Source organism: Zonotrichia albicollis, chromosome 2 (assembly GCF_047830755.1).
Source record: "Zonotrichia albicollis isolate bZonAlb1 chromosome 2, bZonAlb1.hap1, whole genome shotgun sequence".
Classification (NCBI taxonomy): Eukaryota; Metazoa; Chordata; class Aves; order Passeriformes; family Passerellidae; genus Zonotrichia; species Zonotrichia albicollis.
In genome coordinates this window covers 68,932,998-68,959,749 of record NC_133820.1, presented here as the reverse complement: position 1 = coordinate 68,959,749, position 26,752 = coordinate 68,932,998, and the positions used below count along the sequence as shown (strand labels likewise).

Sequence of the window (26,752 nt, the reverse complement as noted above, 5' to 3'; positions counted from 1 at the left end):
TATGTGACAGAGGAAATAGTGTATTGACCTGCTGAGGGATTTACATACCTCCAAAGACTGACAACAAGCTCTGCCTGTGAGGCTGGCTTGTTCTACTTTCCATTTCCAGCAGTTATGATCCAGTGCTTATAGATGAATGACTTGGATAGATATGTATGTGGATTTAAAAACTGTCCTGGTTGAGTATATTCTTTTATCCAGGATGCTACTAATCATTATTCAGTGTAACACCTTTTTAAAAGACAGAGATTTTGCTGTTGTACTTGCTTTAAATATATAGTGCCTGTGGCTGTGCTGCTAAAAAGCATGATTATGTATTTCCCAAAGGCATGCAGAGAAATAGGAAGCTAGCTTTTTAAAGTGATCCCTCTGATCTTTCATTAGTAAGTGTTTAATTTACAAATACTTGGCTGTCTTTGTCTGCAAGCTCTCAGGGCTGAGAGGAGACCCACAGAAGAATTTTGGGAGCATGGTCTCCAAAGGTCAGCAGGACTGAATTTTCTCTCTTATCCGTCTACAAATGCAGCATCATGTCTCCAGGGAAACCTGAATTCTGACAGTCATGGAAGCAAGGACATGGCATGGATTTCTATTTGATTCCTGCAACTGAAAAGAGATCTGAGACAAAAATCAATATGTGACTAGACTAAGAGAGTTCTTTTCACAGTTAATTTTATCTAAGGGTTAATTTTTTATCTTCTTGTGCAAATGTAATTCAGAACTACTAACTATTGTGTTTGTTTTGATCTTTCCCGTTCTATATGTAGCAAAGGCCTAAACATCTGAAATAAATAGGCTGCAGCATAAAAATGAGGGGTGAGCCTACCAAAAAATTGAACATGCGTTTTATAAGGGAGCCTGAAAACAATGTTTATATTTCGAGATGTATAATTTTTTGCAATATTTTTAAGCAGTGAATCATAGTTCTGGTTAGATGTTTCAATTGAAAGTGATTTTTCCAACAACAGCTGTATGAAATAAATACCTTAGTATTTCTCTTTGAGGCACTGAGCTCTATCCTAAAGCAATATTGAAGCATATGTTGCAGCTAAAGGCAAACATTTCTGTTCTGCTTTGGTTATCTTTCTTAGAAATATGTGAGCTTGATTTTCCTGCACAAGAATGAATCACAAAAAACTCAGCTGTAAAAACAAAATTTTGACAGATGACTCAAACACTTTCAGTTGGTTTTAATATGTGCTTTTAGTAAATGCTTCATAAAGCTATCATTAAAGAAAACTGGGTCATGCAGATGATTTTATTTTGACTCTCTGCTTTCTTCTTTATACCATCCCCATAAAAAGCTGCAGGACATGAAAGGTGGGTCAATCAAGAAACTTCATTGACAAGATCCTTTAGGTTTGTGGATGTTTATTGCTGTATTTGATACCTAGATCTTCCTCAGTCCCCTCAATTACCCTGAAACTTGGATCCCTGGGTTCCCTCAGCACTGACACATCTTGGCTCATGTAACTCCGTGCTAGCCATGGCAGAAGCACAGATGCAGAGTTGATACTGATGTTTGTGTGTTGTAGCTTTTGTTTAAAGTATATGTTGCTGACATAAATGACATTGGGACAAAAATATGATGCCATGATGGTAAGATATTTTGAGAAAAATCTCCTGAGCAACCCTGCATTCACTTAACATTTTAGGGGCTAGGTGAGTAGCAATCTTTTGCTTTTAATGAGACCGGGAAAGTTAAAGGTAATTGTACACTCTCCTTAGTCAAACTATGTCAGTCAGATGAACACATCTACATCTAGTAGATGTGTTCATCTGAGTGACATAGTTTGGGGTTTAGAGTCTCATCCTGTGTACAATTATACTTCTCTAATTTCCTTTAATAATGGCTTCTTAAGAAGGGTCTGACTCTGTGTATATTGGCTAGGAAGTGCAAACTTCAGCTGACCCCTCTTCATTAGTTTACATTACTATTTATTATAAAAGTCTGTTAGAAAATACAGGCACCACAAAATGAGAAAGCTGGACTGCTGAAACTAAAATGTTCTTTTAGGAGAAAGGGTAAAGATTTAGACAAAGCTAGTTTCAACATCTTCAGGATGACTGATTTCAATACAACTTTTGAAGCGGCACTTATTTCCTGTTTTGAATATTAGGAGTAATCTGAAATAAACTTTAAAACTGAAGTACCACTGCAAATTAAAACAAATATTAAAATCTCAATTTATGCTGAAAAGAGCCTGTCTTCCACAGAGCTCAACTTACTATTTATGTATATTTATCTGCATGAACCAGTCCTCTTATTTCTTCAATAAATATTTTCTTCATAGATTGTACATTGTTACATTCCCTTCAATAAATGTTTAGCTGTTTTACATACAACATTTAGCTCCATTAATCTTTCCTAAGATGACCCTTCAGCTCTTAGTTCTCCAGATTCTGCCTTATTAATGTCCATTAGATGTTAATCAGCTTTCACTTACATGCTCTTTTAGGAGAGTGGCATTTGAACTTTGTACAGAGACTTGGGGTTTTTTCTTGTAGACTTTCAAAGTGGTACTTTTTGATACAAAAAAAAAAGCTTGAAACAGCTTAATTGAATGACCTTTGCTTCCCTCTTTTCCCTATTTTCCAAAAGAGTCATAACCTCTTGCACTTCAATTAGGATTTATTTTAGGCTTCCCAGCTATAACTCATGATTCATCACATTTTTCCTAGAAACAATCTTCATGAAGAAGGCTCAACCCAGAAAGTGAAAATAGTTGTTATTTTTGAGGATAACACAGAATTTATGGTAGGAGAGCATTTATAACCTAAGCAAAAACTTTTTAAAGTATCTGAGGTTGGAAAGCTGATACTAGGAAACTAAAACAATATGGAAATAATTTCACAGTTATTGCAGGAAGAAAAAATACCCATATGTGTGATGCTGAAAATTCATTCCTTGAATTATATTCGCATCAGGACTGGATGCCTTTGTGTGTACTCATTTATCCCTAGCAAACTGGGCAGAGGCTAGAGGGAAAGAATGAGGTTGTTTGCCCACTACAATAAATTATGGGAGAAAAGAGGCATACAGCAGCATTCCTTTTAGCAAGTGAGTTAAAGAGTGCACAGGCTAATGATGAACCACTTTCTATGGAGCCAATATCTGAGACTGAAAAAGCAGCCAGTCATTCCTTGGCTCTGCAGCAGTCTTGGAGGCTGTTATACACAAACAGAAGCAGGGAACAAAAATCTCATTTAGGATGCAGCTAGCCTGAAACAGATACCCATGTGAGACGCTCTTGGATACAAGAAGAAGAAAAAGACAGCATCATGATGATGAAGACATTTCTACTCCTGCCTATTAAAGTTTTAGTGCAAGAAGAATTTATTGATGTAGAAACGTGGCCCCTGCCTTATTGTCCGAGCAGAGAGTGGTTCTGCCAAGCAATCTTCCTGTGTGCAGCTCTTTGCCACAGTTGCTAAAGCTATCGAGTCTTCTTTGTGTGGTCATGATTCTTCCCCAGAACCTGGAAGGGTTGGAGTATTGAATTCTTGTGGACTTATCTCAGTTCTCCTTTTTCTTCATCCCTGATTCAAACCCTACTACAGGCATACCATGCACTCACAAGCTTCCAATCCATGAAGGCAGGGAGAGGACCACAGTTAATTGTGGGAGGCCGATAATGTATAATAATGATAACTGTAATGATACCTGCATGCAGGACTCTGGGACCTTGCTGGAGCCAGAATAATCACAATGAAGGGCAAATCTGCCCTTGCCCACTGCAGCAGTATTTCTGGACTGAAAATGTGGAAGAGAAGCTGCTTTTTGAAATTTCACTCAGCTTGGCTAACAGCCCAATTCAGCAGACTTGGAAGATTTTCCATCATAATATTTCTCTGAAGTGAGCTGTAAGAATAAATGGCATAATGTATGTTTGGCTCAAGAGATGAGAGTCTAAATTTTGAAGAATCTTTTCTTGTTTGTTATGGAACAAATCCCAAACTTATTGCTTAGAAGTCCAGGCACCCTGCTGCTATGAGGCCCCATCTGAACATCTTGAGTATAGGGGGCAAGTTCTCTCCTATGTGAATAATTGCTAACATTTCTAATCTCAGCTGTACCAATTACTGTGGCAGAAGTTATTTCACAATGGACAAGGCAGATCAACCTCCTGATCAGTCCTAGAAGGGTAGAGAGGACAAGGGGGATAAATATTGTGAAACTACTTCTTACTTACATGTCTGCCACCTGAGACTCCAGAAAAGGCTTCAGTGCTGAGAAAAATGAAGAGAAATAACCCAGATATCTAGGGGTTCTGATAGAAACACAGGAATGGGCAAGGTAGATTTTTTTGTACCCTATCCACTGTATATTTTTCTCCAGTTTGTGCAGTGTGAAGTTACCAAGCATCTTGAGCAGTAGACAATAGCACTAGACTGATTTTGAAGCAATAGACATTTCTGATATTCGTGATCCTGTCTTACCTCAACCAAATTGGTAGTAGTAGATTCAAGATTTTGAGTGGTCAGTTTAATACGTATTCCACACTTCTGACAAGAAAACATTAAGGAGAAACTTGTAATCTGTGTATTTATGGTGGTTTTATTCTTCCTGGGTAATGCCACTACCAGATTCAGCAACTCTGCAGACAATGCACAGAGATCTGAAGGGTCTAGATGTTTCAGATCTACACACCAAGAGGTATTGTGTCAAACTTCAAGGCCCTGAAAGCACCATCCCAAAATTTCAGAGCCATGAGACACATATCAGAGGGTCTCAAATCTGAGGAAGGAGGAGGAGAGATTTCTAGGAGATGGCCAAAAATGGAAATCCCATGGCTTTTCCTACTATGTGTTTAGGGGGCAATTGCAGTAGTTTGCATTTGTCGCAGAGCACCCCAAATGCACAGCACCTACAATGAAAAAACAGCACCTTTTCATGAGTTTTGAGAGACAGCGTTGGTTTTGGTGCTGTGCTATAAAAGCTTGTGACCCCCATGCCTCTCAAAAGTCTACCTTGGATGCTGTGATGCTCTACCAGAGTTTTAGACTGACTGTGGATGCTGTTAGAAGGCCCACTATGCGAAAGTGAATGCTTTTCTAAGGGATAGGGATAGTAGAATTCTCAAATTCTGAATATGCAGTTTCTACAAACCAGCTCAGTAAAATGTGAATTGTTTCCTGCTTCCTGCCTTGTTCATTGTGGGAAGCAGCATTTTAATTCTTATTTATCTTGTAGAGAGCAGAGGTAACGATTTGAAATTGCTGTAGCATTTTTACTTTTGTTTGCAGATTGCAGATTTCATAGGTGTGGTTTGAGTTAGAGGGGATTTAAAATGTTCAGCTCTGAAGATTGATAATGAGCAAATGTTTTGTGGATGTTGTGGTTTGTGTTTTAAATTAGTGATCAGCTGTGATTAATCTGATTAGTCCTTTGGCTGGAGGAGTGTGAATTACCTTCCCGCAGGTATAGCTGCTTGGGAACTGAAATTGTGTTTTATGGACACAAGTTCAAAGTCCTCATGATGGGAGAATAAGTGCCAGCAAAAAATGAATAAAACTTGTGAAAACAAGAATTTTAACTGTAAAATCACTACCAAAGAGAGTGTGCTTAAATACTGAAGTGAACAATCCCAGATAGTTTGGAGTGGAAATTTTGCTTTGTTTATAGAAAGCACAATATCTCCCATAAAAAAAAAGGAGGAGGATGGAGTAGCCAAAAACAGCTTTTCTTAGCCAAAAGCCAATCTGCCATGGCCTCTCTCTTGTTATTTGTTTAATGGTGTGCATTGCAGTCTTCGTTGTCCACTATCTAGTATTAACTTTTAATTTTTTTCATCATATTGGATATAAACTGAGATGATACTATTTTCCAGTGGTGATGATGACAGAACTGTTCAAGCGTACCACACTGGGAACTAGGGCTGGATTTTGAAGAATTCTCTGTGAGCTGCACATGGAAAACCTATGGTTTCATCAGTCTGTAGGGGGACACCTTAAAAGAGGCCAAACTCTACTCCATAATGATTAATAAAGAAATTACTCCTGAATGAAAACAAGCATGAGTATTTCTGCAAAAGAATATGGTGGTAGGATCAATATATGTAAGTCTTACATGGAAAATATTTTTACTGTGATCACAGAATTATTGGCAGAAAATGTGAAACATAGCAATGAAGTTGAAGGTCTCCAGTATCTCAGAAGAGACTGTTTTGTGCTTGAGAACATGCAGACAAGTCCAGGAATAAAGATTCTTGGAATTAGAGGAAATCATGACACATACAGATTTCTCTGCTGTTTGAATAGAGGTGCCAACTCATTTGAATGCATATGGCCCCATCCATATTTTTATCACTTATTTGCATGCCTAGGCACAGAGTTTCAGCTATGCATCTGTGTTTAAAAATGCACACAAGAGCCATGTATGACTCTGAGCATGTTTTTGTTAATATATATATATCATGCCAGCAAGTCAAATAGCAATAATATTTCTCCTGCTTGCTCATTCTTGGATGGCTCATTTACATATTTATGCAGCTCCTATTTTCTTTGTAAAATAAAGATCTATTAAATGGTCTGCCTAGGCTTTCCCAAGTACACAAATCACTAAGCTTCTGATTTTTTTATTTTTGCAATTTGAGACATTCCTGAAAGTGAGGCTATGCAGTCATTCATTTGCTTTCAGCAAAAGCATAGCAGATTCAGAATAAGCTCTTAATTGTGGTCAGCATTTATGTCAACACCATCCATAACAAAACAAAAATTGGTGAATATCAGCTTTTTTATATTTAAGATGTAGGGCTGACTTACTGTATTATCGCACTAAGTTGCTTAACAGAAACAGAAATAGATTAGGATAGATTTTGGATTGGTGTGATTTGTTTATTAATTTTCTTTGAAACAACAGGCAGGTCATTGCTAAAGAAAAAAAAAGAAATGTAACTAATCAAAACAGACTGCAACATTCAATCAAAGTACACTCACAGGATTCATTGCACAGTCACAGTCATGCAGTCGTGACCTATGTGCTCTTTCTATCTGCTTTGTACTCAGCTATGCTGTGCTTTATATAGATTTAAAGATCTACAGGGAAAGAGTTATAGCCTGGATTCTGGAGCAGCCTTTGTGCCATGCCTCCAAAAGCAAAATGCATGTTTGTACCAACATCAGATTATGCCAAGAAGTGTAAATCCAGATCAGCTATCAAAGGAAGGATGAACCCAAAATAGAAAATAAATTAGTGGCCTAGCATAAATCTTCCCACTTCAGCACTAGTGCTGGATACAAATTCTGATGGACAAAAAAGCTTTTCTGGGAAATCCTAGCATTTCAGCATGCACTCCTCAACCTGAAACATTTTAGGGTTTCCTGTGTTTTGAAAGAATACATAACTGATTGTTGCCCCGTGACTGGGGAACCAAGGATGGGATTTGCTCACACCCTAATAGCCCTCTTTAATGGAGGATTTCAGAGAAAGTCAGAGTCACACTAACCCTGAGTGAAAGGATCTCATGCTGCATAGTGATGGAAAAAGGAGCAGTTAGTAGTTATGTCAAGGGAAATTCTGATTGCATGGAAGCTGGGGTTTTTCCTTCCCATTGAGGTCATTACTCAGCAAGGCAATGATGTCTGCAGCCATGGAAATTTTAAATCTCAGCTAGACAAGGACTTCATCTTCAGATCTTGCTTTGAAGTCAGCCCTGCTCTGAGTAGGGCTTTGGAGCTCCAGAGTACATTAAATCATTCTGTCACTCTTTGACTTCAGACAGATGAAATACTGATATTTAGTCGCCAAGACCTCCTTTATAGTCAGGAGAGAAAAGCTGGGTGTGATTCATTTTCATACTATGCTATCTATGTCTGACAGGTTGCAACACTGACTACAAAAGGTTTACCTAGCTCAGGTTTGTGCACCTACATGGCATCTGGATAAGACCAGATTTTATCTTCTGTGGAGATGTTTGGGCAGTCGGCATCCAGAACTCACAGGCTGCTTGACCTCAGAGGAACTTGATGGGATGTGGGAACCATGGAAGGCTTCAGCAGATGCTTGGTGAAACCCATATTCTCACTTATATATTCCAAATATTTTTTATTTCTATATCATGATAAATCTTGAAGGTGTCTGCAATGGTCCTTTTATTGAATGAATTCAACTAAAATAAATGTTCTAACAATTTGTGTATGCTGGTGCATCCTTTGGGGAATTTCTAGTTTTATTCCAGTCTTATTCAAACAAAAGAAGCTTTAGAACAGAGTTCTCATTTTTACTTTAAATTTTATAATAAATTTTATTTTATTTGGAAACTTGCAGGGTCCAAATAAGAGTTGAATGCTGAAAACAGGTTTTTGAAGCTCTTTTATTCATATTGAATGAGAATATAGCTACACTAGTCCTGTTGCACGTCTGCAAGAAAGGGAAACTGAGAATAAGAAATATTTGCATCATAGTCCATTTGTGAACCTGACTGATGAAGTAGTAGCTAATGCATCAGGATCACCCTCCATTGTGCTGGTTGAAAAAAACACATTTAGAGATATATTTAAGTGCAGTGGAAGAAAAAGTAGAGTGTACCTAGCAAACCCCATGATAAACCTGTGACCTACAACTCTAAGCTCTGGAAGCTCCTCTAGAGGGGCTTTCTTATCAATGTGGTTGTGAAAAGTAAAGCAATTTTCTCAGCCAAGGGACACTGTGCCAAGAGAAGTCAGAGTCCTTTTGCTGCCTTTCCTCCAAACTCCATTCTTACTCTGACAAATGGGGACTTGGCATTTGCCAAAACAAGGACAGTAACAGGCATTTTGTGTCAGCACATGGGAACAAAGCCATTAAGTTTGTTTTTTCCTAGGAGGTACCAATATGTCTCCCGAAACTGTACACAGAGTTTTAATTAAGATGTGATGTTTGCTACCATCTTTCTGAGCCAGAACAGATGTTGCTCTCCAGCAAAAGGCTCTTCCAAGATGACTGGAGAATTCAGTGACATATGGAAATTAATGGGAATTTTGTGGTCAAATTTATCTCAGCATTGTTTTCCACAAGGAGGTCTTGATTCCTGAGTGCAGTCTTTGCTGCTCTTTCACCACATAAGTCCAATGATATTACTAAAAGCAATAAAGCAATGACAAAACCACTTTCAAGGTGCTTAGAAACAGTAGTGTCTGTAAATAACAACTGGGTAGTGAAAAAACATATTTATGCCAATAAGTGAACCCTCTTTCTCCTAGATGAAGAGACGTTAATTTGCCCAAAGCGTGGGAACAATCTGGTGGGAGCAATGGGAATATTCTTGACTAGTATTTGAGAGTGGGTGGATGCCAAGCCATGCACTTCCCACTGGTGGATGGGCTGAGAGCTCCATGAGAGGTCAAGGCACCAAGCTGTGCTGGGCTCTGTAACGTTTTCGCCCTAGATGGTGAGCCTGCACCAAAAACAGGCTCAGCCTGGCAGCCTCTGTGTTGGCTGGACCAGTGCCAGCTGTGATCTAAAAGCTGGGGATTGCTTCTGCCCAGTGCTGAGCCCCAGCTCCCCCATCCCAGCTGCCAGCAGGGCTCCCTGGTGTGCATTTGCCCTGGATATGTGGGTTGGGATGTTCCAGAGCGCAGGAAATACTGGCATGCATACACAACATACAGTGCACCCATGTCTTGGGCAGCCTGCTAAAATCAGGGAGAATTTGGCCTCTTCTCTGTATTGACTTCACACTGAAGAAGAAAACTTTATGTGGTACTAATAAGAACAAAGCTAAGTTCCTTGGTCCTGAGGCAGACAAATTTCAAAGGAGCACAACTAAAGGAGCACTTGCTTTGAAGGCAGATCAGCTGCAAAAAAAATGAATTGGCTTTGCTTTTCATATCCTCATACGAGTCCCCAGAATACTTGGTGTGGTTTGCAGTTATGCCATCCTATTTCTGAGCATGTTTTCCTCTCTTTTGTACTGAAATAAAAAAAGTCCTCTTCATCAGGAGAAACAAGAGTCTTCATATGCTTCATGTGGGTAAAATCAAAACAGCAGGTATGACTGTTTTGGAGATACATGCATCTCTGTCACACGATAAAGAGGGGTTTTGTAAATAGCCTGGTGTTCCTGTATTGACATTTCCTCTGCAGGCAGCGCTCCAGCTTTGTGCGGGCGCCTGGCACTTGCACACAGCTCTGCTCTGTTATGGAAAGCCAGGCATGCGTGAGCTGATCACTGGAGACAGGCAAGGAAAAGGGGGACCTCAGCGAAGATGAGTCAGTTGGGGACAGGGAACACTGCATCTTTTGTGGAGTGGTGTTAAGAGGGAGAGGGGAGTGACAGTGATGCTTGCACGGCATCCCCATGGCCCCCCCTCGCTCCCCAAACCAGTGTCAGAAAAAGGCAGAAAAAGGGAGACCTGCTGGAGCACAACAAAACCGTGCAGCAGGAAAATGAAAGCCTTGGGGGGAAATATCACTCCTATGTATTTGTGGAATACAAGTCCCGGAGAGGAAGAGTGGGGGAAGTCACGCCATTGCTGCTATGGAAACCAAATCCTCCCCATCACAGGGAGGAGATGTGCCAAAGTCCTGGGCAGCCTGGCTGCTGCTCACATCATAAGCCAGACCCCCCCATTTCCTACCTCTTTGCTCTCTCCTAAGACCCTAACGGTTTTGAGGCTTTGTGTACAGAAATGAAGGGTTATGGAGCTGCAGTGGTGTTCAACCAACCGTCCTGGCAAAATATATTCAGGTCTTTCTCTGAGAAATGCCAGAGGCTTTCTAGTTATCTAGTTATTATTTGCCACTACAGGAATGTGCTGAGGTTTTTTGCTCCCCCCTTGACTCAGATTGAAGGGAGGATAAAAAAAGGTTTAGAGGCATCACCTGTGATTCATGTCTGTCTCCGTGACTTCTTCCACTCCTGAGGCTGGATGAGAGATACTGACTGGAGAATTAATTTTGGAGTGGGCTCCTGGGTGCCAGTAATCTGGCAGAGGAAAACATGCTTCCTACCCACGTTATTTCTGCTGCATCCATGTCTGAGGAAATGACAGCAGGTTTTTACCAGTGAAGGCAAGGGGGAGTGAGGACCAAGGAAAAGAAAGCAAAAGAAAAATTGTGATAAAGACTGAGCAGGCCTCTCGTTGTCTTTTCTTGGACTGTGCCTGTGCCAGGCTGCAGGGTATGAAGAGTGATTGCTCTCCAAGCCCTGGATATAGAAATAACTTGCCATTTTACTTTTTTAAACAGCAGCTGTGCTCATTACAATGTGTGTTCATGGCAGTTTTGTATTCGTCAGTTTTCTTATACCAGAGCCGGTGGTATGTTGCCGAGTGGGTTCCTGCAAATAGGAAAAACTGGTAGTCATATATATACTGCATTATCCTTACACAAGTCCTTTATTCCAGAGAAATCTCTTAAACAGGCTAATATAAGTGGACCCCATGACATAAAATGATCATAGTTGAGACCCCTGTTTGGAGGGAATCCTGGTACCTGCTGGGATGACAACAAATATGTGTGCTGAACTTCACAGGAGATAAAAGAACATTTCCTATAATAGGAGTCCAAAAGTCAGGTACTGTGCCAGGGGCATAGGAAGTTACTGGAAACTGGGAAGGCACATCAGGGAGGTATGTCTAATTCTTTTATTCTTCCCTTTGTATCCATAACTAACTGATTCTGGAAAGCCGAGTGCAGATATTCTGGTAGTGTGACACAGTTCCCTCTGTGAGGAGTAGTCCCATTGAGCCAAATAGCACCTGTTATTAGCATATTATTGTGAATTACCAGCAAGTATTTACAAGATTTTGACTTTATTGAGGCTTACCGGATTTCTGCATTGTTGTAACTCTTTGAATGTCAGTGACGATAAACCATGCTCATTGTGAATGCCAGCATCAACCCTGTCTCTGCTTGCTGCTACTGAAAGTTGCTGGAGGCACACCAGCCAGCTTGCAGTACATGCTGCAAGGTTGCAGCATATTTTAACCATGACTAAAGGAAAATAAAAAATAAAAAGAAAAATAGGAAAAAGGCATCTGAAAACAGAGAGACCTGGCTGAGTCCCAAGAGGAGGAGGAATTTCACTGGTCTAATGATCAGCATTTTCTTCAAAGACAGGAGCAAAAAGAATCTTAAGTATTTGTCCTATCTGCATTGTTCTGTGACAGGAGATTCACCCTCTGTTAGGAGCCCATTTTGGATACAGCAGAACTCCTGCAGGCCTCACTTCAATGATTTTCAGTGAAAGGTCAGAAGGAGGGAGGCACTGGTGCAGCTAATTCAGCAATTGTGCAGTACCAGCTCTTAGATTCTTGGGGTTTTATTCTGTATTAAAAATAAGGTGCAGTTGTTTACTAGGGGATTGCTGAATGGCCTGTGTTCCCATGATACCTAGAGGAGGCTGACAATTATTCTCCCTGGCTTCTCCCTGGAGCTATTTTCTTTGCTGGCGGGGAGGAAATTGTTCATGTTTCATTTGCGCTGCCGTTGTTCCAGCTGCCAGAGCAGGAATGTTTGCCTGCCAGCCCGCATTGGTGGCAGCGGCTCCTCCTCAGACCTGCCATCTGTTAGCGTTGTTCTGATGTCATCTGCGTGATGGCAGCTCCTGGATGGATGTCCCCCTGTGCTAGGCACTGTTTCACTGTGTCAGGAACACAGAGGGGCAAAACAGAGGCAGGTAGGGAGCTGGAGAGGGGCTATCTGTCACAATCCTCCTGGCAGGCTGGGAACAGGGCCTTGAACTTCATTTTCCTGTTTCTGACTCCTCTCGGTCTCTTACTGAAATACCTCCTCAAGTATCCACTGTAAATAGCAGCTGCAGCACAACACAAGGGTCTGCAAGTCCCTGACTTACGACTTACAAAACATATAAACATCCTCATCCTGAATCCTTGTGTGATTTGGACAAATTAAAAAAAAAAAAAATCAAAAAAAACCAAAAGAATCCCAAACAAAGAAAGAAACAAAAAAAGCCCCCCTCCTCCCCCCACACCAAAAAAAAAAAAAAAATTTCATTTAACTTGGTTCTTAGCCGATCTGTATTCTCTGTAACATGGGGTCTTCACTGCTCAGGAGAATATTTTTTTGTTGACTCATTGGTTCCTGCAACAAACCCTTTTAGGCTGAGCTTAAGCCCCATCACGCTGAGCCCGTGTTCTAAGAAACGCAGCCCACTCCCGGCCGGCCAGCTCTTGGCAGCTCGGGCAGCTGAGGTCAGAAGCATCCTTGGAGCCCCGCCGCGCTGGAACTCCTGGCCCTAGCTAGCACCTGTCATTGCTCCCCAGCCTTCCTTTCCCGTTCCCTTTGTGCGGTGCCTGCAGCGCTGCAGTGCCGGGGCAGCCCCAGGAGCCTGCAGTGCTGCAGCGCTGCAGTGCCTGGGCAGCCCTAGGAGCCTGCAGTGCTGCAGTCCCTGCAGTGCCTTCAGTGCCGGGGCAGCCCGAGGAGCGTGCAATGCCTGCAGCGCTGCAGTGCCGGGGCAGCCCCAGGAGCCTGCAGTGCCGGCAGTGCTGCAGTGCCGGCCCCGCACCGCGCAGCGGCACCGTCCGCCCGGACACGGGGGCGCGACTGCCCGGGCAATCCGGAGCGCGTCCGCCCGGGATTCGCACCGCGACCTGCCGGGAACAGCCGCAGGGCTGCTCTCAAAGGGAGGAAGGTGCCCCCCCTGCCTCGGCCGGGCACGTACGCTACCGAAAAAGAGCATTTCTGCGAAATCTCAGCCCTCAAATCTCGGGGTTACTCGCACAAGTCTATCAAACAGCTGTGCTTGCATGTCGGGTTTCTGTGAAGGGTGAGTTGGTAACTCAAAACGCTGTTAAACCATCCAGGGTTGCATCTAAACACAGCAAGGAGTTTTTCATCATTTACAGCATTTGGATTGGTAGGAAGGGCTTGTTTGCTTTGGTTTTCCCCTCCTGTCTTGCTTTCAGTTTTGAGATTACATTTGTGCTTCCAGATGCTCTAATGATGCAATATTAAAAAGTTTGACCAATGTTTTTCTTTTTTTTCCCCCTTTTTGTTTTTATGAAACTTAGCAGGAAAATTTTTCAACTTTAAATTAATCCAGTGTTTGTGTTTGCCATGCTATGAACAATGTTCCTAGCAAGTGGTGTTATAGGGGTCAATATCTAAATCATGTCTATTTTCACTTTCTGAAAATAATGGATCTTTTTTTAACCTGGAAATCTGGATATTTAATAATTAGCTGTTATTTTTAAGCCAATTTAATAAGTCTTAAGGAGGATATAAAAATAAACAGGCAAAAAAAGAAACATTTCAAATCCTGTCAAACGGAAATCAGTTCTGCACTTTCCATTAATTCAGTTCCTTCAGGTTTTGACCGCACATCATCCCAGTAGCTCTCCCAGTCCTTATTTGAGCACTGCTGTGGCTGATGTGGGGCTACCTGGGGCTATGTAGGAAGCTCTGCCACGAGTCCCAGCCTCCACATCATGCAGGCCAGGGACACGTGCAGGATGCCACATCTCCTTTCTGGAGGAGACTGAGGTGACAAGGATGACTTCAGGGGTGCTCTACCATCTCACCCTGGTCATGATATATGAGTCCTACTTCAGGAACTGGGAGTCTCCTATACTTACCAATTTCTGTGTGGCCAGTCTGTCTGCTTTGCCTGGCAGGGCCACTTCCCTCCTTCACGTTTCCCAGCCCAGAACTGAAATTTCTGTCTTTTCTTATCTGTGTGTTTTGGAGTAGTCATTTGGACATGACTTTTTGCCATTTTGGAGATCAGGCTTGCTCCTGCAGCCCGATGTGTTTGCTCACCACTAGTGCATTTGGAAACAAAGGACTCTAAGAGCTTCAAGCAAGACAGAGGGTTTGCCAGCATTTTGATAATGAAATTGGTTTAGTTTACATACATTTAGAGAAGATGCTTCTGTAGTTGACAACCTGTGGAATGTTTAGTTTTTGTTTGTCAGGTGACTTAATATATCTTACACACACACATACACAGAACCAGTAATCAAGAGCCTAAAGTCAGACACCATTGACACCATGCCTGGAGGAGGGACTCAGCATCTGGGGAGACTCTCAAGTCCAGTTTCTCAAAGTTACACAGGGTACCACAATCCCACTCTAGTCAGTGTCCCTGTGTTATCTGTGTGCACCGTGCATGAAGTGCAATTGCAATATTTTTATTGTCTTTTCTCTCTGTTTCAGCAAGTTCAAGGTAGACCAGGCCAGGCTGGCCCCAGAAGTAAAGAGCTGAAAGGACACCCCATGGACATGTTTGGGAGTCCATGTCTGTGCATCCCTGCTGTACAATAATGTTCGTTGTTTCCTCTGTCTTTTGTGTTTTAACAAAAAACCCAAACAAACCCACACAAATAGAATGTGGTCTGCTTTCCCTCTCTTCTCAAGATCAGAGTCAAATTCTTGTAGTTCTGCCCTTCTTCTCTCAAAGGCCCTTTTCCCAAGACTCGTAGCACAACAAACAAAGCTTTTCTAAAGAAATACAGGCAGCAAAGTGTTCTTTTGCCAGTGCCATCATTTCACTGGCTTTGAATCCAGAAGAGCTACTCCCTGCCAAGCCTAAATGAGCTGTGTCAGCTTGGGTTTGGATGCTTGCCTTGGTCCCAGGCATTTTCTTCCGCAGTAAACAAAGCACAGGTAAACAAAGCAGCTGCCAAGGGGAGCTACTGAGGGCCCTGCAAAATGTCCCATCACCTCTTTGTCCAGGTTGCAGAGCCAGGTGGCCCATGGCAGCCAAGGCAAGGCTGAGGTGATGAGGGCTGTGTTTGCACCTGGAAGAAGAGGCAGCCTCTCCTCCCATGGCCCTTCATGCCCCGTGGAGCACGAAGGAGCAGCCATCCCCTACCACCCCTTTCTGTGGCAGAAACAGACCCAGCTGCAGTCCACTGTCAGAGAAGCCAAATGCAGCCTTGTCTAACTTTGATCAGCCTTGAACTTGACCTCTGAGTGGGGACATCCCCCTGAGATGCATCACATTGTCTCTGAAACAGCACTGTGCCTATCAACAACACTCATCTGCTGTGAATTGCTGGGTGGAGAATGAAGGCAGGGAAAGACAAGTCAAAAAGATCTGCTGAGCAGCATAGATGCAGCTCCACAACATTTATTTTAGGGGAACAGCTGCCTTTTTCCCTGTGTGGGCTGAGCCATATAAACACAAGGACCAACTCTGTTGCATGCTGTGGTGAAGGTATGACAACAGCAACTGGCTGCAGAAGTTTCACTTTACTTGGACCCCAGTGCAAGAGTTGGGGAGGGACAGCCAGCTGTGTTCACCCCAAGGCTCCCTGCCCTCCTCATGTTCCAGCTCTCTACAGGGAAACTGAGGGCTCACCTCCCACAACCAAGCAGCTTTCTGGGAATTGTGTCCATCCCTTCTGACCTCATAGTCAGCATTTTAAGGGCTTCTTCCCAGACAAAAATAGAGGGTGAGGGAATGACCTAGCTGTCTGTCCAAAATTACTTGGGAGAGTAAAAGCCCTTTGTGTGTACTGTGTTTTTTTAGGATATCTTTCATTTGTGTTTCTATGATCACTGGAGGGGCCACTTGAGGCTGTATTAGCGACTATGCCAGCACTTCATGAAAAAGTTGGATATGTCCTGAGGACCCTCCCAAGAGGTAATGACAAGTGATGCGAATAGATGAGAGCCTAGACAGCGTATCTAATAAAGCATACTGAAATGATCATTTGGCGGGGTTGTTATGTAAATAAAGTAAAACTTGGTTATTTCTGATTTCTGTGCAGTCATTTTTTCTTTCAGAGATCACAACTGAGAAGGCAATTTGAGAGGGGAGGAAGAGCTCATTTCTGTCACTGTGGCTGAAACCCAGCTGTAATAGCAGAAATGTTTTTCTGTCTTAAATTTTCGGGTTAGGATTTGCTATCTTCTCAAAATACAAATGCAAGTCATTGTGCTCACCTGGAATTGCAAAATCATGATAATTTTGGCTGAAAGTGACCTCACCAGGTCATCTAGTCCTGCCTGTTTCTCAAAGCAGCACCAAGATACACCAGCTTGCTCAGAGCTGTCTCCAGTCAAGTTCTGAGTATCTCCAAATGTGATACCTTTGGAGACAGCTTCTCTGGGGTTCTATGCCAATATTCTACCACCTGCAGAGTCATCTTTTTTTCCTGACACATAATCAGAACTAGCATGTTGCAGCATGCCTTCTTCCTAGTATTCTGCAGCTTTGGGAAGGAGCTCCTCTCTATACCTTTCTCTTCAAGTGGTTGTAGTCAACTGTAGCAGTAATTTCCCCTCAACAAATCTCAGCCTTTTCTCATATGCTGAGTGCTCCAGCCCCCTGACCGCCTTGGTTGCCCTTCTCTGGACTCCCCCTTGTACATCCCAAATTTGAGATATTACTGTAGGTGTAGTTTCACCAGTGTGTGAAAAAAGGATAGTGCAGCTGACCCGCTGGCTATGCTTTTGTTGAGAGATCCCAGTATGCAGCCATCCCTCTTTGTGGAAATGGTACACTGTTGGCTCGTATTAAACCTGCTCCCCATGGTATCACCCCAATCCTTCCCTGCAAAGTTGCTTTCTATCCAGCTGACAACCCACCCCATACTGGGGCCTGGAATGACTCTGTCCCAGATGCAGCACTCTGCCTTTTTTGAAGTTCATGGTTCTTGTCAGCTCGTATCTCCAGCCTGCTGTTTTCTTTCCAAACAATATTTCAATCTCCCACTTATCAACTGTTCCCTCTAATTTGGTATCATCTATGAATTTGCTGAATGAGTTCTGTCCTATCATTTAAGTCATGGATGAAGACATTGCTCCATTGGCACCATTGCTCCATGACCCGGATGCAGCCCATATTTCCTGCTGCTCATAACAGGCCTTTGAACCCAAAGGTCCAGCCAAATTTTACTGCAAATTACTGTCACTTATGCAGTCAATGCCTGAACAACTAGCTGGAACTCACTGTTGGAGACTGAGTCCAAGATCTTTCAAAATCAACATCATCTCTTCTCCCATTGTCCCCTGAGCTGATCATCTGATCATAGAGGAAAACCAGGTAAGTGAGACATGATCTGTCCTCAGAAAATCCATGCTGGCTGATTCAGATCACCCTATTGTCCTTTGCCTGCCTGGAAATGTTCTCTGTGGCCTTTACAGGGACTGAAAGGTGAGAGGCATTGGCTTGTAGGGCAGAAGGTCTCACCTCTCACGGTCTTGCCTCTTCAAGAAGTCTCCTCCTTCTTGGTTTTCTTCAAGAACACATTTGTGACTTTGGCCTTTTTCATTCATTGGGAATCTTGACTGATTACTGCGGCCTCTCAAGGATGACAAGGATTGCACTTGCAGTGACACTCGCCACCTCTCTGAGCCCCATATTATTAATCACATCTTGTCCTATAGACTTATGCATGCCTGACTGATTTAGGTGATCACCTTTGTCAAAGGTTCTGCTGCCCCAACTTTGCCACATTCATTAATGCCATAGAATAAAACCAGAAAGTGCTGCCTACCCATTCCAAACATTTTAGATATCTATCAGGAGCAAAAGTTTGATTGAAGACAGTAGTTGAGATTGTTTGAATTTTCCCTTCCCAAAACTGCTCTATGGCCCTGTCTCCATTTTTGTTAACTGATGTTCCTACTTTTTTTTTTACCCTTAGCAAAACACAGAGAAAAAATTAAATGTCTCAGAACATTGAACCTCTGTTTGAGTAAGGAGCCTCTTTGTCAGCTCCCCACTTTCTGTTGTGACATTCAGGTTCTCTGTCAAAGTGCCCACAACCATCACTGTCCTCTCACCCTGAAGATCAAATAATTCTGATGACAGTAGGCTGGCTTCAAATTACCGTGTGATGATGACTGGATACCAGGAGCAAATGGCTGCTAAAAACAGAGATATGCCTGGGAAAATCAATCTGTTGTGAGTTGTTAACAAACACATACACACACAAGACTACTTTGAACATTCAAAAAAATACATGCTACTTTCCTCCAAGTACAAGTGAGGTTGAACAGTTCTTAAATTCACAGAATAGGACTCAATAACACCATATGGTCCTGGTTAAAATTACTTTATATTGTAACAAAAGCAAAACCATCCCACAGAAAGCAAACCTTGAGCCAGTTATGTGAGTGCTGCTGAGGGACTGAGAAACATGAACTTGATTTCCCGACGGACCATAGGGCAAGTCACTTTGTCAAGATATCTTATCCGTAAACTTTAATAGCTTTGAGAATTTGGACTTTAATTTCTTCACCTATTAACTTCTGATGTTGGTAATAGCACCTCTGTGTTGTAAACTACCTGGATACTGTGCTACTGGTAATTGCATCAATATCATAGGATAAATTAAATAGAAATGGAATTGTTTTACTCCAGACTGCTTTACCACTGTCTAAATGCAACCCTTAAGATCAGTAGGTATTTTTGCTTATTTTTAATGCACTATTTCCTATTTTTAGGGTGGTTTTTTCCTTCCGGTAGCTATGGCCGGAAATGTCACACCTTAGAACTGGCTTCTTTAACTTTGAGGAAAATGGGACTTATCCTGCCACTTCCTAACTTTTTTCACTGTAAGAACTACTCTGAGACTATCCTGTAGGATATGCTGTATTGTCCTACTATCCACATAGGATAATACAGCATTTTAACACATGCCAGTGAAAGATTATATTGCTTTATATCACAGCTCAGTGCCCTGACTATACTTTACTATCAGGTGCATAATGCTTTGTTTTGAAAATGAATTTCCAAAATTGTAGCTACAGTACTGTTGGCCATAGTTGGCTGTTAGCCATAGCCATTGCTTGGCTTTTGAGCAGGATGGGAAGTGTGCCAGGGAAGTAATTATTCCAAGTAAAGAACTTTACTCTGTAGAAGAACAATTCCTATTGTAGAAGTGCATCTATTATTTCTACCATGCAATAATCACAGAATGCAAAAGGGATTGTGTGGGATAGATGGAGTAGGGGACCAGCAGTCAGAACTTCTGGCTTCTCTCCCTGGGTGTGACGTCCCTCTCTTCAGCTCTAGCATGGGCAATGACTGTTTTCTTGTCTCCTTGGAGGGATGTTTTTTAATTAGCTGTGGGTGATGTTCTTGCTGATCTGTGGAATCAGTGCTTGACAAAAAGCAGCCCTTTTTTTATTCTCTCTTTACCTGGGTCCTGTTTCAATCTTTGCAAAACTAAAGATCTGTCTTGTAGCGTGATTTGTGACCAAAAAAAGTGCGAACATTGCTTGATTAGACAAGTTGAAGAATTATTCCTATTATTACAACATGGTTCAGAAGCCCCTCCCAAACCTAAATCCACTCCTAATATGGGGCTCCATGCTTCTGAGTGAAGAACACCAAGATTAATAAGGCATTCTAAAGTCTATTTTATATTCTCAGTTATTACTTCAGTGTAAACAGATTGCAATGCTTTGCATGGGGAGGAGTGTGAGCTTCAAGAGCTGGTGAGCCATCAGAAAAGATAATTGGAGTTTCTGGCTGCAGAAACACACACAAACACACAAATCCCCACTGCAAACACAGTGCAGCCTGAGCTGCAGTTATGAGAGCCATTGCCCCGTGCTCATTTTCATTTCTAGCCAGTAAAATAATTCACTATGTCAATAGTACATGGGAGGCATGGATGCTAATTTACATTCCTTTGTAAAGGGTTTCAGATGATTATATTTCCCTCACAGCTAATCCTATGCTAATGAGAACTCTCTGATTCCAAAACACTGCCAGGATTAATGTTCATGGACTCTGCACCAGGGTAAATGACCTGTGGCATAGCTTTAATTAAGGAAGACAGACACATAATTAGAATAACAGCAGCTTACTATCAATTTCTGCAGCAAGTCTCGGCCCCCGGGTGATACGTCATTTGTGTGCACCGCCTGCATGTGGGTGGACTACTACATGAAAGGCCCAAAAAAGAAAGCTTTGTCATTTCTAAATGGATATTACATAAGCTGCATCCTTTGTAGAATCCCTGAAGCAGCAGTTGCAGCTTATTATTGCAAGTAGAGGAACAGAAACCAGTGTTGCACAACAGAGACCTGAGGAGAGATTCATATGAACTGATCCCAGCACTTTTGGTCTGCCTTTATGAGCAGATATAGTAAAAGATATGGTGATATCTCAGTCTAACACCTGCAGCTCTCTGGAGAGAAGACTACACCTCAAAATATCTGGTTACCTGACCCCACTCCCCTCCTTCACACACAGTACAGCACATCTTGCAGTGATGGATCCTGCCCTCAGGATTTTAGGCTGAATTTTTACTTGTGAACTGTGGTGAGCAGGAACCTGCTTGGAAAAATAAGTCACCATTATCTACTAATCATTGTGCTTTGCAGATAAAGCTTTGTTAGAAGCTGATTGGCTCCCAACATGCTGGTGATGTCAAATTTGTATGTGGACCCTTCTCTGGCAGTGACTATCTTCCTTTTTTTGTGTTTGCATGGCACCATAGTCAGATATGCTTTTCGAACATTGCATGTGGACTCAAATTCTTTTACATCAATTCTTTTAAACTGTGTTTTAGGCCCCACAAGTCCCACATTTGGTACTAAAGCAGCTCCTCTCCTGACATGCCATGACTAAACTTCCTTTCAGTGCCTGTCCTAGTGACCCCAGACAGCTCTGCTGTTGTTCTCACCCTCACCTAGCTCAGGCTATGCCTGCTTCTCTGCCTTGACAGCCTGCCCAGCTATCCCATACAGTCACAAAGCAGAAGGAATCTCCTAGGGTCATCTAATCTTATCCCACAGCAGAATGCATAGTGATGGCACATGTCTAACGTCCTTGAAGAAATTATTGTCTGCACTCTTTTTAGAGTCTATTGCACTGTTTCACTGTCCTTGGAATTAGAGAGCTTTTTCCTCATGTTTCAGTGAAATCTTCATTGCTGCAGGTTAACTCCTATCCTATCTAACACAAATACTGGAGGGAAGATTAATTCCTTTGTTTGGAGCAATCTTTCATGTGCTTGAAAAAGGTTACCCCGTCCCTTCACAGATGTTTGATCATTCTCATTGGTCTACTTGATGGCTCTAGAATTGATTAACATCTTTGCCAAAGTGGACTCTATCTGCTTTTGTTACTTTTGACTTCACCTTTGAGTTTCCCTGGATTTTAGAATTTTTTTTTTTTGCCTATGCACACAGCAACTTGTAGACCCCACAGAAATAAAAATGAATTTTGTTATAATTATATAACAGAAACAAGGACAAAGATAATTATAGAAGTCTCTTAGCTGTATAATGACACTTCAGTGAATAAGGTGATACAGAGATAAATGAAAGTAGTCAGCCTTTTCATATGATATCCAGATGAGTTACCTCGCTGTCAAGTCTTTGAACCTTAAAAAATTAACATTTCAGAGATTTAGTTGCAACATGACACAAGACTGACTGGAGTTCTAATTAGTCTGGTGGACAAGAGACTTGTTCCTACAGAACAGGAAGCTAATTATTTTTGGTTATAATAAACTCTTCAGATTTCACTCGTAACATCTGCTCTTCAGCACTGGCACAAGCACAACACACAGACAATGAATAATTATATTAACACCACAATGTTACCAGAAGCAGAGTTTTATTCTAAAGTAAGACTTCATTAGTCAACACTGTAATAAAGAACACAGAGTGAAGTGCAGTAAACTCAATTATGAGTTGTGTAACTGTGATTGCTTCATATAGAAATTCAGGGAGCCTGTAGTTGATTTTCCTGATCCTCTGTGATTTGGATAGTGTTTCTGCATGAGTAGGACAGATCTTTACTACAGAACCAGCCCAAATTCTCCATCTCTTCTTGTCTACCTAGCATGTAGAAACCAAAACTTTGCTACTAGGTAGTGATGTAGGCTGACAAGTTTTTTCTAAACAACATGTTATTGTGTATGAGCTGCCCAGTATTTACTGCCTTGTGTCAGGGTGTGCCTCAGTTACTCCAAGGCACAATCAGCAATTTCTTGGTCTGAGACAGTCTTGTATGCAGTTATGGGTAAGAGAAGGCACCCAGAAGAGTACCACAGGTGATAGTGCCACCTCCTTGTTTGTACATATGTAATGGAAGTTAAGAATAACTTACATGACTAGGCATGGATTACAGACAGAGCTCTGCTGTGACTTAGTTGAGTTCACCTCATTTCAGGCCACTTGGGTGGTGATAGTCTTGCTTTTTCTCTTGCAAAATGATAATTTCTCCAATGGTCACCTAGAGAGGACTCCTCGAGGAGTGGCTTCCAAAGGTTTGGACCAGCAGATTGCCAGGAACCTTCAAGCTTTCCATGGATCTGTGCCCCATACACTAAGAAGATAAATAATAGGTACTATTTCAATCTGCTCTGTTTGTGAGCCATCATCTCTAACCATTTAGGACAAAAGTCTACAGAATGTGCCTCATACTCACATGCACAAATACTAGAGCATTGAGAGTAACAGAGGAAAGGCTGTTTGCCACAGTCAAGCTCACCCCTGCATCAGGCTGTATCAGATGTAAGTAGCTGCTCACCTGGTTAAGCAGAAGACAAAAACATGTCCATGTTAATATGGGGAAGAATGTAAACACACCATTCACAGATGCTCACTTGGACAAACACTCAAGGTTGTGTGCTTCTTCTTATACTGGAGCAAGCTGCCCTTCCCAAAATGAAGTTTGGGGTTTTCTTTACTGCAGTGTGTGTAGCTGCACCTCTCATCTCTTTGGGATTCCCCAGCTTTCATTTCTTTGCCTTCCTTGCTTTAGGCCATGTGCATGACTAACTTGTCCTTCCAGCTCAGAATTGTTAAACACAACCCCTCCCTGAAACCATCAGCTGCAGTCCTCAGACCTGCCAGGTCCTGTGTGTTTTAGCATGAAGCTCCCACCTGGCTCCCTCACTACCCACCTTTGCTTCATGCATTTCCAATGCAGAGTGGTGGTGTCTCTGCCACCCCGGGATGTGCCATGCCGGTGTCGGTATCACTGCTCATGGGATCCTCTGATCTGCTGGCAGCTGGACTAGGAAAGGCAGCTTGCCCAGCCACTGTGCAGGGTCCCCATTGCTCCCTCTTCAAAGGAGCCCTCCTAGGGTGCATGTGATCCCCAGGAGCATCTGGAGCTCCTCATCATCCTGTGCTAGCAGGAGGAGATGGGCTGTGATGCCTTCTCAGCTTTCTGAAATTCAGATATATGACAAGTCACACTTTGAGGTGGGATTGGGTGGCAAGTTGATGGACAAGCACATTTAGGCACTTTGGTAGGCAGAGTTCACTGCCCCTGCAGTGCTTGTGGACAGTGATAGCAATGCAGAGGGAGGATTGGGCAGGATATCTGAGTGTGAATCTCATTCATAGACACATGACCCTGCCAGCAGGCTCCTTTAGTGCTAATTTGTGGTGTGGGATAAATGATGTTCAGGGGATAATTTAGAAGGTGCTGCTTAGTGAAAGAAGCTGTCTAATGAAGTAAAAAATTACCTTTACTGGGATACTTCTAGCAGATTGTATTTATTGGAGGTTCACTATGGGTTTGTGATATGCTTTACCTTGTGAGGATTAGAGAACAATTACTGCAGGTGAAAGACAGTACAAGTTCAATTTGTCTCAGCCTGCAGAAGTCTTTTACAATAGATAAAGTGAACAATGGCTTGGAAGTGCCTCTTTCCTTCCATTGACTATAATTTAGGAAGCAGAATCTGTTTGGCTCACATATGTATGCCAGAAGTTAATAAGCTAAATCCCATATTAAAAGCACAATAAGCAAACCTAAATCTAGGATATGGATGTTCCCTGTGTCTCCAGCTGCTGAATGAAGTGATCCTTGTGTTCTGTATTATGAGTATAAATACAGATCCTTTTTCCGACATTGTTTTTTCAATCTGCTCTGAATTAGAGATCCATATCCCTTTATTTCTCCATCTCTGGATTCCCCAGGCTGCCATGGAGCACTGTACCAGTGATCTGCTCTTCTTCCTTGTCTGTGATCTGTGAAAGCAGAAAGTCCCCACATGTGACAGTCACATTTCCCAAGCAAGTGACTCGCTCAGCCCCAAGCCAGCCAGGCAAAATTCTTGTTTTGCTCTGTTCCTCAGGAACTTGCTGTGGACAGGCAAAAACACAGGGAAATGCCACGAGGCTACTACTCCCATGCCACAGTGGAAAAGGCATCAAGGAAAACAGGTTCATGGCACCCATTTTAAAATACTCAAACTAAATGAAAAAGCCAAGCGTCATAGAAGTCTGGGTTGTTTGTATATCTCAGGGCCAGGACAGGGTCTATTTGTACACATTTGCCAAGGGTTTTCTGTCGGCCTCAGTTCCCAGGCCCCCATGGAGGCAATCCACTCATCCCAGCATAGGCTGGTGTTACATGTCAGTGGATCATGGCAGGAATGTCTCTACCCCATTTTGTCCTGGGGTGGATGGCCGCCACAGGGGTTTAGAGGGGAAGAAAAAGCCCTTGAGCTTTTGCACTGCTCCTGCCACTGTCTCTTGCTCTCTGCCAGAGGAACAAAGCACTGGACTATTCTCACCTATACAAAGTTAAATGACTGACCTCCACCTCAATGAGACACCTCCATATTTCCCAAAGTTTGGCAATATGCTGTTTAGTCTGAATCAGGGAAGATTTTGGCCAAGCATAATTGCTTCACAGGATGCAGCAATGGCAGACAAGGAAAACACCTTATTGAAGGAGCAGGATAATCTTTGCCAGTATAGATTGGATTGCTCTGATTTCACTGATTCACAACAGGATGAATTACCTATCACATCAGTAAGAAAATCACTTTCCCTTTCCCTGAAGAAGTAAATCCGATGCTATGGTGCACTTGTGACAGGATCTGTGCTGAGATGGGACAGGAGAGGAATGTTGGACTTTGATTTGTGAATCAGCATAGTGCCTTGTTTAAAACAGGCATTTTTTAGGAAACATACTGCTGTCTACATTTTCATCTACCCACAAACAGGAAAAAAATAGAGCAAGAAAAAAAAGGATATCACAAAATCCATTGGTAGGAACATGCACCAAAAAAAAAAGAAAAAAACAAAAGGAAAGAAAGCAACTGGAATTGATCCTTGTACCTATTTCCTAAGCATGACTATTCTGCTATTTTCCAAAGGCATCATTTCAACCATCCAATCCAGAGAAATGTGATGGGAAGAATATAAATTTTTTTTTCCTACAAAGCTGGTGAAGTGGAGTCACTTGGGCAGGTGGTTCTAAGGAGTAAAAGCTCCTACAAAATGGCAGCCAGCATAAACTGATTTGAGGATGTGTGCTCTTGCCCTGAAATGGGCAAAATCCTTTCTTCCTCAGAAGAAGGCTCTCTTTATCTCAGTTGAGCTGGCTGTGATATAACTGATAAGGGAGTACCAAGCTGGAGATAAACTGGATGGAGACTTCCTTAGTTTCTGTAACTACCAGGATATGTGAACATCCTTTGCCCCACACTTTATGATATAAAATAGTCTAAAGGACTCTGAAAACAGATAGGAACTCTTTCAAGCCAGAATGATGTTTTTTGCTCTTTCCTCCTTTCTGAAACAAATCTGTCCATACAGTAACAGGGCAACAAATACACAGTCCCACTTTGTAAATCTAATTTTGTTATTTTTTTTTAATTTTCTCTTCTCTTACAGCATTGCGTGAGAAACAATTGTGCTGCCATTCAGGATGGCAAGAATGCTGCTGGGATTAGCTTTCGGTCTAGCACTCTCCTGGTTCACCTCTTCCCTTGAAACAGGATACGGTGTCAAAATCATCTCTGTTTGAAGAACAAAGCACAGAGTGATAAGCAATTTATGTTACGAGTACTTTTGCAATGCTTTCTCATCCCAGTTCCCAACATCCCCACATGGCTCATTCCGCCTTCCTGCTGTGAGTGCTACTGG

General features: G+C 42.3%; 1 long non-coding RNA gene across 1 annotated transcript; it reads right to left on the bottom strand.

Moving 5' to 3' along the window:
* Window positions 1-22,548: 22,548 nt before the first annotated feature.
* Window positions 22,549-25,827, bottom strand: LOC113459326 (uncharacterized). The gene is made up of 4 exons (XR_012579045.1): window positions 24,626-25,827; window positions 23,767-24,035; window positions 23,289-23,390; window positions 22,549-23,186 (listed from the first exon to the last, which is right to left on the bottom strand). It is a non-coding gene; the product is annotated as an uncharacterized LOC113459326 (long non-coding RNA).
* Between the last annotated feature and the right edge of the window lie 925 nt (window positions 25,828-26,752).